This window comes from Salvelinus namaycush, unplaced genomic scaffold (genome assembly GCF_016432855.1).
Source record: "Salvelinus namaycush isolate Seneca unplaced genomic scaffold, SaNama_1.0 Scaffold2676, whole genome shotgun sequence".
NCBI lineage: Eukaryota > Metazoa > Chordata > Actinopteri > Salmoniformes > Salmonidae > Salvelinus > Salvelinus namaycush.
In genome coordinates this window covers 6,293-19,588 of record NW_024059537.1, presented here as the reverse complement: position 1 = coordinate 19,588, position 13,296 = coordinate 6,293, and the positions used below count along the sequence as shown (strand labels likewise).

General features: G+C 43.3%; 1 long non-coding RNA gene across 1 annotated transcript; it reads right to left on the bottom strand.

Moving 5' to 3' along the window:
• Nucleotides 1-2,636: 2,636 nt before the first annotated feature.
• On the bottom strand, nucleotides 2,637-7,059 carry LOC120039375. Its single transcript, XR_005475388.1, has 5 exons — nucleotides 6,872-7,059; nucleotides 5,945-6,079; nucleotides 5,215-5,377; nucleotides 2,851-3,043; nucleotides 2,637-2,675 (listed from the first exon to the last, which is right to left on the bottom strand). It is a non-coding gene; the product is annotated as an uncharacterized LOC120039375 (long non-coding RNA).
• Nucleotides 7,060-13,296: the final 6,237 nt, after the last annotated feature.

Here is a 13,296-nt window from a genome sequence, read left to right as displayed (position 1 = left end):
TATTTTATTTAGTATATATTTTCTTAACTCTATTTCTTGAACTGCATTGTTGGTTAAGGGCTTGTAAGTCAGCACCTGTTGTATTCGGACCATGTGACAAATAAAACTTGATGTCGATTCGCACGGGACTAGTACATTCAGGAGACAAATAAAACCTGATGCTGATTCGTACGGGACTAGTACTTTCAGGAGACCAAAAAACATTAGGCTATTCTGGCTGGAATTAAAGATGACTGACATGGCAGATTTAGACAGGACAAAAATGACAGATATGGTGTTTCGTGCTCGTGCACATAATTAAATTACCCGACCTCCCCCAGTAAATCGAATCTCATCCGAATAGTGTATAATACTGCCTGACCTACAGCCAAGGCCGGTCTTTGCCGTTCTGCCTCCATAAGGATCGTCTCTATGACTATGAGGCTGAGCTGCAGCCTTCTATATTCGAGGAGACATAATCTATTCGAGGAGACATAATCTTTCTGAAAAGATAAGATGTTTAAACCCTGACAGCTTTTAGGGAAGCAGTTGTGACCTTCTGTTGTTGGGTTAAGCAACGGACGAGTAGCCAGCAGTTATGACCTTCTGTTGTTGGGTTAAACAACGGACGAGTAGCCAGCAGTTGTGATCTTCTGTTGTTGGGTTAAACAACGGACGAGTAGCCAGCAGTTGTGACCTTCTGTTGTTGGGTTAAACAACGGACGAGTAGCCAGCAGTTGTGATCTTCTGTTGTTGGGTTAAACAACGGACGAGTAGCCAGCAGTTGTGATCTTCTGTTGTTGGGTTAAACAACGGACGAGTAGCCAGCAGTTGTGACCTTCTGTTGTTGGGTTAAACAACGGACGAGTAGCCAGCAGTTGTGACCTTCTGTTGTTGGGTTAAACAACGGACGAGTAGCCAGCAGTTGTGACCTTCTGTTGTTGGGTTAAACAACGGACGAGTAGCCAGCAGTTGTGACCTTCTGTTGTTCGGTTAAACAACGGACGAGTAGCCAGCAGTTGTGATCTTCTGTTGTTGGGTTAAACAACGGACGAGTAGCCAGCAGTTGACACATACATTTCTCTGTGTCAGTCAGGCCTCTGAGTGGAAAGGTCACTTTTGAAAGTACCATGCTTTGATTCATAAGCACGTCTAAGATCGAATAATTTGCTAACAGCAACAGTTTTATTGAAACAAGAAATATGATAAGAATGCACAGAGAATTAAAAAAATACAAATTTAATAGACTGGTGATTTTATCAGTGTAATCAGATGGAAATTGTGATGTTATTGACATTGAATTAATATACTAACCAGCAGGTGTTAAATTGTGTATAATTTGTAGCGTTGTATAGGTCTATGAATTGGGCTGTTATTATACTAATTATGTTCTGGTCTGCCGACTAAAAGCTCAGAAAGAAATTGGCCCAAGGCCAAACCTAGTTGCCGACCCCTGATCTAATGCATTGTTTACATCTGGGGGCCGACTGTATACAGGAATTCATTGGCAAAAACTTGTCTTCCTTAGCAGACACAAAAATACAAACATTAGGAGTTATTGCATTGTGCTAGTTAATTATTACAGAGAACAATCACTTTATGGAGACCCTGTCCTGCTATCAGCCTGTGATGTGTGTGTTGTAAAGTACCTTGCTGATGGGCTCTGATGCTCTGCCACAGCCCCTGTCCTGCTATCAGCCTGTGATGTGTGTGTTGTAAAGTGCCTTTCTGATGGGCTCTGATGCTCTGCCACAGCCCCTGTCCTGCTATCAGCCTGTGATGTGTTTGTTGTAAAGTGCCTTGCTGATGGGCTCTGATGCTCTGCCACAGCCCCTGTCCTGCTATCAGCCTGTGATGTGTGTGTTGTAAAGTGCCTTGCTGATGGGCACAACGGTAATAGGTAGTATACGGGGATATTGAAGCCAGTGGGTTACCGGTGTATCCCTGTGTACTACCTAGTGCTGTTTTGCCTTTGAGCAAGGGACTTCACCCCTAAGTGCTCCAGGTGCTCTGCTCTGACACAGCCCTGGATGCTCCCAGCCTGTGACCAACAGGCAGAACAGTCAGACATCTCTGCAGTAAGAGACTGTGTTTGTAGAAACTGACACAGCCCCTGGATGCTCCCAGTCTGTGACCAACAGGCAGAACAGTCAGACATCTCTGCAGTAAGAGACTGTGTTTGTAGAAACTGACACACCCCTGGATGCTGACACATAATCAACATTTTTAAAACACTGAAAAATCCCCTCAAATCAACTCAGGTTTTGGCCAAAATGTGATCTAATGCATTGTATACATCTGGGGACCTACTGTATAAGAAATCACACAGGAAATGCCTGGTGTAGCGTTTAGTTTTGAACATCCTATTCTGGTCAGATGCAGGACTGAACTTTTCAGGAGAAGAGCAATACCCTCATTAGTTGGGCTACTAAATGAGCCCACAAGAGCCTAACTACTGAGTTCTTATTGATAAGGTTTTTATTTCATATATTTCAATGTATTGTATATTTAGTTAACTTTTGATGTATGTAACAAGTGCACTGCATTCCAGTGCAATTGATGTTAGACTATAAATGTGTATTTGTGAAAGTGAAATAGTAAATGTGATAATAGAAAAAAATAAACTCATTGATCTATGACTTTAGTAAAGTTCTTACCATAGGTTTTGGGCTGGACGACAATTCAGTTTTGATGACCTGAATTAAGTGAACCAAGACAACAATTAGACATCAATTACATCTTAGTAGTTAAGAGACACTGTCTGCATCACAACATATTGCATGACAGGGTAGTGAATTGCTCATCCTCCCGGCTCTTCCAAGATGGGTGGTAATTTCATCTAGCATCTTTAAAAAAAAAAAAGTTCCTCACCTGTGTTCTCCATGGCCAGTCTGAATCACCGTAACTATAAGTCAACTCTTCGCCAGCTGCAATATCTCGAGTCGCGAAGAGGCACAAGTGTGGCTCATCGTTTGCTTGTATGGCCTTCATTTTGAGATTGAGTCTTTAGTGATCATCATTAACGAGTCTCCCAAGGGAGGAGTCTTCTTCAGATGCATCAATGCTGCATAGAAACATAACATGTCACAGTTTAATGAAGATATTGCAGCACAGGGTTTCTATTTCAGAAAAGGGGCAGAAAAGTCCCTAACGCGTTGTTTAACTTCTTGAGAATATAGGGGGCGCAGTTTCGCATTAGCATAAATTGCTCTCCAGATTAAACTGCCTAGTACTCAATTCTTGCTCGTACAATATGCATATTATTGTTATTATTGGATAGAAAACACTCTCTAGTTTCTATAGCCGTTTGAATTATGTCTCTGAGTGGAACAGAACTCATTCTACAGCACTTTTCCTGACAGGGAGTGAGATTTCAGAAATCTTGGCCTCTGGTCCCAGGTCAGTTTTAATGTCCCTGTAAATGCTATGAGGATACAAACACTGCCCACGCCTTCCTCTAGATGTCAGTAAGAGGTGACAATTTGAATGGAGTCGATTGCGCAATCAGGGCCTGTATAAAAGACCACAAGGCGGAAGTAGCTTTCTTTTCTTCCTGCGCCTGACGCACGATGGACGTCGGGACTGGCCTCCTTCCAAGCTTTGGTTTAGGCACTTCTATATCGCCGGTCATGTTTTTACTCGTTATAGGTGTTAAAAACATTATAAGGTAGTTAATTTAAACCGTTTTATAGCAATTTATATCCGTTTAGTGCGATTTTGAGGCATTTCTTTGTGACGCACTTTGAAGCGCTGGGCACGTTTCCAGTACCGGTCGAACGTTAGTGGCCATTTCGACAGGACAAGAGGACATCTTTCGACCAAAAGACGATTAGACCCGAGAAAGGATACATTGCCCAAGATTCTGATGGAAGATCAGCTCATAGTAAGAACTATTTATGATGATAAATCGTTGTTCTGTTGAAAAATGTTAAACGCATAAGCCGCCATTTTTTTTGGGTAGCTTCGCTTTGGCGAACCCTGTATTGCACAGTAAGGATAATTTTAGAAATGTAATTCAGCGATTGCATTAAGAACTAATTTGTCTTTCGATAGCTGTCAACCCTATATTTTTTAGTAAAGTTTATGAATAGTTATTCATTAGGCTAGATCACTGTCCAAAATGGCGCCCGACATTTTCGGCCCAGGTTGGCTACTATTCTCATTGTATAACCACGTTTTTTTGTGGCTAAATATGCACATTTTCAAACAAACTCTATGTATGTTGTAATATGATGTTACAGGAGTGTCATCGGAAGAATTCTGAGAAGGTTAGTGAAAAAATTAATATATTTTGGCGATGATAACGATATCGCTCTCTTTGGCTTGAATCAATGCTCGGGTAACGTTTGCATATGTGGTATGCTAATATAACGATTTATTGTGTTTTCGCTGTAAAACACTTAGAAAATCTGAAATATTGTCTGAATTCACAAGATCTGTGTCTTTCCATTGCTATGCGCTGTGTATTTTTAAGAAATGTTTTATGATGAGTAAATTGGTAATACACGTTGCTCTCTGTAGTAATTCTAGTCGCTTTGGTGAGATTTGTGATGGTGGCTGCAATGGCAAACTATGATTTATACCTGAAATATGCACATTTTTCTAACAAAACCTATGCTATACAATAAATATGTTATCAGACTATCATCTGATGAAGTTTTTTCTTGGTTAGTGGCTATTTATATCTTTATTTGGTCGAATTGGTGATAGCACCTGATGGAGTAAGAAACTGATGGAGTTAGAAAAGTGGTGTCTTTTGCTAACGTGGTTAGCTAATAGATTTACATATTTTGTCTTCCCTGTAAAACATTTTAAAAATCTGAAATGGTGGCTTTATTCACAAGATCTGTATCTTTCATTTGGTGTCTTGGACTTGTGATTTAATGATATTTAGATGCTACTATTTAATTGTGACGCTATGCTAGCGATGCTAATCAGTGGGGGGGGGGGGGGGGGGGGGGGGGGTGCTCCCGGGTCCGGGTTTCTGAGTCGCTAGAAGTTAAAAAAAGGAGTGCAGATGCTCTGATAGCGAACTAGTTGGTTTGAAGACTAATATTGTTCCTTACTGTTTAGGTCAGGGACACGGTCAAATTAGTATCTGGGCCTGAGATAGGCCTACAGTGCATATTGTGCCACCAACCATTTAAATGTCTGTCTCCATTTTAATGTTGTTGCTTTTTTTTAGATCTCAAAAGGCATTAATATGTTTATTTTGTTCTCATCAATCCTACTTACCACCATGTTCTTCCTTTCCATTGGAAATGGAAAAGAAACACCTTTGCAGAATCATTGTAGTGATCAGCTCGGACCTCGCCCTCCTGTTGTGTAAGCAGTTCACCTCGGTACTCCACAACAAAGTCTCCTTTGGATATGAATTCAGTGGCAAAAACTCCCCGTCCTTAGCAGACACAAGATACAAACATTAGGAGATATTGCATTGTGCTTGTCAATTATTACAGAGAATAATCACTGTCTGGAGGTCCACTCCGGTCACATGATCACCCCATTCAACTTGCCAAGCTTCTCCAAAAACAACTGTTCTCATAAAATGACCTCACACTGTCTAAAAATGATCTCACACATATCACTGCCAATCAAAATGAGGTTCAGGTGTGCAGCAGGGGGTTTAGGGAGGGGGATGCGCTGCTCTGCCTTTCAAGAGGCTAGATTCAGTTGTCACTCTTACTTTGTCTTCTAAACCAATGATTCGTTTTCAAGGTGGGCCTTTTCAGGTGGAAGGAGATTTCAGATGGAGCATCGTGTGACTGTAGTGGACCTTTAAGAATCCTATGACCATAATACAAAGGCATGGCAAGCTATTCCTTTAAACCTTTTTTCCTGGGTGACTGTGCCCATATATCCCAATTCACTGTTTCCCACTAACCTCTAAAATGTACATCTGATTCATCTAATTCATAGCTGTCATATTTAGGACTGTCAGAAATATATTCAATCTTCACCTTACCTTTAAAGATATTGATAAAACGCTGGTAAAGTACTGGTTTATCAATGTTTGATCTGATGTGATGCTCTGCATCCTCCATGGGCCGGAGTCGCCTGGAAGATCTCTCCGTCAGGCCAACTCAAATCTATCCTTAATCTGTGGAATAAAGCAGACATTATAAACTGGGTAGTTTGGGTCCTGGATGTTGATTGGCTGAAACTGTGGTATATTTAAGAAATAAGGCACCTCGGGGGTTTGTGGTATATGGCCAATATACCAAGGTTAAGGGCTGTAACCAGGCAGGCACTCCGCGTTGCCTCTTACGTAAGAACAGTCCTCAACCTTTCCTTGTGCTTTACTGCTTAACTATACCAAAGCTTTCAGACAATCAACATTCATGGCTTAACCTACAATTTATAAGAGACATAATGTATGTTTGTTAGATGACTACAAAACAAGCACGTTAGAAGCAGTAAAAAATTCCATATGTGACTTTCCCTCTTCCACTCTGCTATGAGATGCAAGGTGGGGTGCACAACACCTGGTTTCCAGCCAGCCAACTATAGCTCGCTAAACTAACACCATCTAATGTTATCAAACTGCTACCTACTCAAGTTCATCTATGGGGATCACGTGTCCCATTTAGCTGTCTATGCATGTTACTTATAACCACACTGATAGAATTGACTGAAATAGCTAGCCATAAAATATCAGTCTCTTTATCAACAGTTATGTTATCTAATCAAGCTACCCGCCCAAATGTCAACAAAATTGGCTCACTAGTGCATTAGCTAGATAGTGAGCGAACATTAGCACTAGCAACAAACAAGCTAACTAGGCTAACATAGTTCATAAACCAATACAACGATTTATGGTGGTGGAATTGTACTACAGCATGAAAATAACTTTCCATATCATTTCAATTCTTGAAAATATGATATTGCTCACCTTTCTTTTAGGAACAGCGGGGACCTGCAGATGGGCCGCCCCGTGTTAACGGACGAGCTTCTCCAGATGAAAGTGATTTTCCCTCTCTGGCTCTGCGCGGTAAAGTGGAGTGGGGGAGGGGAATCACAACGTGGGGACAGAGATAGTCATATAGGGGACGTGTCACCACAGTGGTGTGTGTGCATCTGTCAAGGCCATGGAATCCTATACAATCGACATGACTGATGTTGATATTTCACTTGTGTAGTAAATATTCTATAGACCTAAGAAATAGGCTAATACATTGCAAAATGAATGCATTTCCCTAGGCCTATAGGTCATAGGAAACTTCAAGACACCAAAATGTACATTTTAAGGATTCAGAAATTGTATTGATTGATCCAGAAACACATAGGAATAAGGTCAATAGGCCTTGGCTATTTTCTGACATAGGAAGGGCTGGCTTACCTGGGCTATTGCCCCTGGGCCCCGGAGAAATAAAAAAATATACAGTATGTAGTATATATTTATTTTTTACTGCAACCGCCAACCACAGGGGGATTCAGGAGCCCACTCTCAATGAGTGTAGAGGCCTGCTGCTGCGGACACTTTGTTATTTGTCAGATGGGGAGGAGAGGAGGTAGGGGGGCCACTTGTTTAATTAATTGATTAATAAAAATATATAAACTGCATAATAAATGTGACTAGTAAAATGTGTGATTCAGGAGCTGGGCCCAAGCCCGTAGGGGGCCCAAGGGGCAAAACAAATACAAAATAAATACTTTTTACAATTTTTTTTTTTTTTAAATCCAACCACAGGAGCCCGCTCTCAATGTTTAAAATACAACAGAGCATAATTTAGCCAAAGAGGATCAATAGTTTCTACAAAAATAACTATCAAAAAGACATACAGTACATGTACTGTATCTGCCAAAATAAAAGAAACACCAACATAAAGTGTATTAAACGCATAGTTAAAATGAAATTAAATCAAATTGTATTTGTCAACTGCATCAAACACAACAGGTGTAGGCATTACCTTGAAATGCTTACTTCCAAACCCTTACTTACGTAAGCCTAGGAGTTGACGTCCCGATGGATAGGGATCAACCCCTAACGCTCGTAGTCGACATTGTCACACTGAACCCTTTCACGATGACTAAGCTCACGTTTTCTGAAGATGTCTAATACGTAGGAGCTCCCTCTGTCTTCCAGAGCGGCTTCGGCAAGCTCCTTCTCGCAACGGAAAAGATGCTCTCTGGACCCGCTCCTAGTAGCTCTCGTCATCTCCCTGCACGGTCCTATCGGATAGCCCAAGGTGTCTGGACTATCAAGCGGTTGATGTCTGGTTCACGATACCAACGTGCTTTCCCGTATACTTACAAAGTGCGCAGCTTATGAGCCGAGCCTCCAGCATGGTCTGGATGCTGTTCAGAGCCTTATGTTGTCTGTGTAGCAACAGGCAGACCCTGAGCAACCTAAACCCAGGTGGTGGTTATTACCACTACTACCAGGACGACAACGACGATGAGGACAGCGACGACGACAGTGATACCATATACCCCACTACCCTATCACATGGAAAGACCAGCAGATTCACTGACATAGGGAGGCGAGTAGCACCTTCCTTTGTAAGTTCTAAATAGACAGTACACAGATAGATCCCTGTGCTGAATGAAATAGCTTAGTATAGTGATAACGGACCCTGGCCGCGTAGAACTAAGGCTGGGAATGCAACACAGAACCAGTGTCTACTGAGTAATCCACATAGATGTGCACCCGATCATAGGCAGTTCATTCTCAATTACTGTCACATCAATTGTCTTTCAAAATGTGGTGTCGCTGTCATCTTTCAAATAAACACAACCAAGATATATGTATATGCAAGACATATTTTATTTCAAGGCAATAGATATATAAGGTTGGCTGATACAAAAGGGTATACACATTACCCAGGTGTAATATGGTCAATTAAAGTAAGGTATAAAATCGTAAACATGTGACATTGAGAACATCACCATATGAATTTTTATCAGTCAGGGCCCATTGTCAAACAAGACCTAAAATAACCTTTAGGCATCATGTCACCACACGGTCCCACATGTAGACTCTTGTAGGCTGAGGTAACACTATACAAACATCATTGCTCTACTTTAAAGGAAGCTGTAACACTCTGTGGTTGTGGACATGTGAGTGAGACCAATACCATCATCGCCACTGTTGTGGTAGGAGCTAAACTCCTCAACAATATCGATGTAATTACCTCCTGAATTACCATCTGAGGGGCATGTGAACATGTTATTGGCATTCCTGCCATTGAAACAGTAATTGCTATCATCTTTGGCCCGTTGCTGGGCCAGGTGAGGTGTTACTGTTTCCATCCCAATCCTGGAAGCCAACAAAGCTATGACATGGACCAAAGTAGCACCTTCACTGGGTTTACAATCTAACACAAGGTTAAGCCGCCTGTCTTGTGGTGACACATACTGAGCTGTAAACCACCTACAAAGATAGAATACCATTCTTCTAAACTCTATGCTCGAGGTGAGGTTTCTCAGTGTGTTGTCAACAACTGTGACTACCTTAGACTGCCCTCTCCTGGGCAACGAAGTGCACCACATAGTCAAAATGATCTGTATCTTCAAGACAAAACAGCACCAATGAAACCTGTAGGACCCAAGTGACACATTGAACAATCTCGGTAAGGAGTCATCAGGTCCGATCAGCTTCTCCGTTCTGGGAAGGGGACGGGTTCCCACCACAACGTGATCCCAGAACCCAGGTACATGAGGGATGCAGACATATCTGTAGGCCACCTCTTCTGGCATTGCTTTGCTTACCCAGTACCTGAAGGACATGGTGTCATTCACTGTGATGAGATGGTTGAACGCTGCGCGGGAAGAGAACACTGTCAGTCCAGCTACATGATCAGGGCTCGTCATTGTAGTATAACATGTTTACGTGCTCTGTCGCAGCTCCTTGGTCTGAGTCTCATCAGAGTCTGGCTCCTCGGTCTGAGTCTCATCAGTCTGGCTCCTTGGTCTGAGTCTCATCAGAGTCTGGCTCCTTGGTCTGAGTCTCATCAGTCTGGCTCCTTGGTCTGTGTCTCAGCAGATTCTGGGGTCTGAGTCTCTGCAGACACTACATCATTGGCCTGAGTCTCATCAGAGTCTGGGGTCTGAGTCTCTGCAGACACAGTCTCAGCAGACACTACATCATTGGCCTGAGTCTCATCAGAGTCTGGCTCCTGGGTCTGCGTCTCAGCAGAGGTCGCCCCGGCTGGGGCCGACACAGGCTCTGTGTCATCTGTAGTTGGGGAATTAGGCACAGTGCATACCGTCCCAGAACAGGCAGCATCCTCTGTATACTGGTACTCTGGCTCAGCAGATACACATGGTTCAGTATCAGGGTCTTGTTGGACTCCAGCCACTCTGGTACTTTTTTGTTTGATAGGTACACTATGTTTGACTGGAGAGGATACCCTTTCCGCGACATGTTTGGGTACAGAATTGTGACAGTCCTCCTTGTCATTATCGCTAGTGTGAACAGAGTCACTGGAGGAACTTGTGTTGCTTTCATCTCCGCTATCATCTGCACCGGGTTCTGTAGGTACTTTAGCCCCGATTCCACTGCTGGAGTCATCGCTTTCATCTCCGCTATCATCTGTACCAGGTTCTGTAGGTACTTTAGCCCTGATTCCACTGCTGGAGTCATCGCTTTCATCTCCGCTATCATCTGTACCGGGTTCTGTAGGTACTTTAGCCCCGATTCCACTGCTGGAGTCATCGCTTTCATCTCCGCTATCATCTGTACTGGGTTCTCTAGGTAGGCTAGCCTCCTCATTGGTATCCGTGACATGGTGTAGAACCGCTGATGTGCTATTGTCTACTTCTTCACTGTTGTTTGGTCTCCTGTTGAACATCCAGGCCCTCTTTCTGCAACCACTTTTAACGCTCGACTGAGAACCAGGCTGATTGTAGGACATGTCGACCGATCTCTTCTTAATATTGTCCACAGTCACAGGTTTCTGATGTGGGCCAGTGGACGGTCTATGTGATCTAGGCATGCTGCGGCTTTGTGAAGCAAACCTGTTTTCATATCTGCCAATCTTTGCTGATGTGACGCTGCTACCAAGACCACCATTGCGGCCGCTGCTACAGGAGACTTCGGGACACAACCTTTGAGCATTAAGGCCTGTATTGGGTTCTTTGCTTCGCCTACGGTTGACAGAACTATGGGTCATGTCTCTGCTGCCGCTGGTGGTGTGAGCTCGGCTGTGGTCCCTGGGAGACTGGGCCCTGATGCTGTCCCTTGGGGGGTGGGACCGACGGCTGCCCCTGGTGGGCTGGGGCCGGCTGCTGACATTGTCATGATGTCCGTGTCTCTCACCAGTCTTGCGTTTTGTTTTGGCAGGTTGTCCTTCACAGGGATCCATTCCAGAGGTATACGGCGTTTCACCTTTGCTGTAGTAGGAGCGTGACAAACGTTTTGTGGCCGTTTGTTGTACCGAGTTGGCGGTCCATTGTAACCCTTGGTCTTCGGTGACAGTCCTATGTCATGACTACCTTGTTGTAACCTGTTTTTGTCAGACCTACATCTTAAGTCAAAGGGTTGGAGGTGTCTAGGGTACACAGGTACATTGTGTGGAACCAGAAGGTCGTGTTGATATGTGTTGTGGTCCTCTGTGTCATACAGCCTGTCATTAGAGGCTCTTTCATGCCACCTTCTCTGCTGTATGTTGTGCAAGGGAGAGGGTGTAGATTCCCTCAACTGTGTATATTCCTCAACTCTTAGGCCCATATTGGGATGCTGGTAGTACCATTCGCCTCTGTTATTGTATGTTGAATAAACGTCATGTGACATTCTATCTTTTGTTTCTAATTCTTGTTGTTTTGTAAAGTACTTCACACCATGTTCATGGTTCAGCTGCAAATATACACTGAATTTTCCACTGTCTGTGTAACTAATCTTATATATGTAGCTGAGGCTCCTCCTAAAAGCTTCAAGGCCGTTTGAAGTAATCACCACAATGTGTCATCAGGTAGACTATATGTATCTTTCCTGTTTCACTGCTTAGGTGTCAACCTGAGGTGACCTAGTTTCAATGTCTCACTGTGGGTTGTGTATCCAACCACTGCTGTTTCTACGGGCTTCCGATACGTCCAACCACTGCTGTTTCTACGGGCTTCCGATACGTCCAACCAGCTGAATTGTCCATTCCGATGTTATGCACATAACCTCGAATCGTCCAATAACTCCTGAGTCGCCCACCCGCTGTTCATCTAACATTGCTCATACAATCCAATCAGAGCTGACACCTCCGGCCGCAGCTGGGTCTTCCACCCGCTGTTCATCTAACATTGCTCATACAATCCAATCAGAGCTGACACCTCCGGCCGCAGCTGGGTCTTCCAACCGCTGTTATGCAGATGAAACTCACACTTTCCAAGTACAGATGACTCACCCAACTAATGTTATCTCCATGGGGCTCCAACACCCTGAGCAAGGTAGATCGTCCAACCACTGTTATGTATAATGGGGCTCGGAACATCCAACGCCAGGGGGGGGTTTCAGCTGTTATGTCAATGAAGCTCAGACTGTCCTAGTGTCAATGATTCACCCAGCTACTGCCGTGCCACCCAAACACGATCTGGTGTAAACAAGGAAACCTTATCTATAAGGCATGTTTGTTCATCCAGCACATTTTCGCTGTGAACAGATACAATAAAGGCTGGAAAGTGTCTACCGGTTAGACATTTAAATGATGGTGAGTGATAATGATGACTCTACAAATAAATGGTCACAGGTCTATTAAAACAGTATCAAGATATCAGGTAAGTGCAGTAATTACACCATAATTCATGCCACTGAGTAACTGAAACAACCAGGAATAACACCATAATCCAGGCCACTGAGTAACTGAAACAACCAGGAATAACACCATAATCCTACTACTGCCACTGAGTAACTGGAACATCCAGGAATAACACCATAATCCTACTACTGCCACTGAGTAACTGAAACAACCAGGAATAACACCATAATCCTACTACTGCCACTGAGTAACTGGAACATCCAGGAATAACACCATAATCCTCCTACTGCCACTGAGTAACTGAAACAACCAGGAATAACACCATAATCCTACTACTGCCACTGAGTAACTGAAACAACCAGGAATAACACCATAATCCTACTACTGGCACTGAGTAACTGAAACAACCAGGAATAACACCATAATCCTACTACTGCCACTGAGTGACTGAAACAACCAGGAATAACACCATAATCCTACTACTGCCACTGAGTAACTGAAACAACCAGGAATAACATCATAATCCTACTACTGCCACTGAGTCACTGAAACATCCAGGAATAACACCATAATCCTACTACTGCCACTGAGTAACTGAAACAACCAGGAATAACATCATAATCCTACTGCC